Genomic DNA, 1,043 nt, shown 5'->3' with positions numbered 1-1,043 from the left:
ATTCAGTCTAGCATTGTCCAACCAGCCATCGCGGATTACACTTTTGAAATCAAACTTAGCACGATTCAGATGGTGCAGAACTCAGTTCTGTTTGGGGGTTCTCCGAAAGAAGACCCCAATAAGCATATTAGGGATTTTATCGAGATCTGCGACACTTTCAAATTCAACAATGTGTCTGAAAATGCTATTAAGCTAAGGTTTTTCCCATTCTCTCTGAGGGATAAAGCTAAGTGTTGGTTGCATTCTCTACCACCAGGCTCTATCACCAAATGGGAAGATCTTGCTTAAAATTTTTTGACAAAGTTCTTTCTGATGGAAAAGACAACTGCAATCAGGAATGCTCTTACTCAATTTGCACAACAGTCTGGAGAGTCTTTGTGTGATGCTTGGGAGCGATATAAGAAGATGCTTTGAAAGAGTCCTCACCATGGGATTCCTAATAGGATGATCATTAACTGTTTCTACAACGGGTTGGGTGCAACTTCTAGACCCATGCTTGATGCAGCATCAGGTGGAGCCTTATGGGATAGGAGCTACGATGAAGCTTATGAGTTGATTGAACTGATGGTTGCTAATGAATACCAGAAATCAACTCAGAGACTACCTCAGGGAAAGGTAGCAGGAATTATGGAGGTGGATGCAGCTACTGCTATAGCTTCTCAGCCTAAGGCTTTGACGATGAAGGTGGATTCTTTGGCTAATTATGGAGTGAATCAAATCACTAGTGTTTATGAGCTTTATGCTGGTGCGCATGAGACGGAGCAGTTTGCTATTTCTAGTGAATCAGCTCAGTTCGTGAGCAGCTTTCAGAGGTCGCAACAACCAGTTCCAGCCACCTATCCTCCCAACAACCGCAATCATCCTAACTTCAGCTGGAGCAATACTCAGAATTCAGTGCAACAACCTTATCAGCAGTATGCTGCAAAGCAATACAACCCTCCCGGTTTTCAGCAACCGCAATATGCACCAAGAAAATTACTCCAATTGCAACAATCTAATGAAAAATTTGAATTAGAGGAGTTAAGGCCCATGTGCAAGAGCCA

At 42.8% G+C, this 1,043-nt stretch overlaps 1 non-coding gene across 1 annotated transcript; it reads right to left on the bottom strand.

Moving 5' to 3' along the window:
- Positions 1-327: 327 nt before the first annotated feature.
- LOC141699617 (small nucleolar RNA R71) lies at positions 328-434 on the bottom strand. Its single transcript, XR_012566059.1, has one exon. It is a non-coding gene; the product is annotated as a small nucleolar RNA R71 (small nucleolar RNA).
- Positions 435-1,043: the final 609 nt, after the last annotated feature.

The sequence above is a fragment of the Apium graveolens genome, chromosome 11, assembly GCF_009905375.1.
Source record: "Apium graveolens cultivar Ventura chromosome 11, ASM990537v1, whole genome shotgun sequence".
Taxonomy (NCBI): Eukaryota; Viridiplantae; Streptophyta; class Magnoliopsida; order Apiales; family Apiaceae; genus Apium; species Apium graveolens.
The sequence above is the reverse complement of the archived record's forward strand: the minus strand, read 5'-3'. Positions and strand labels throughout refer to the sequence as shown.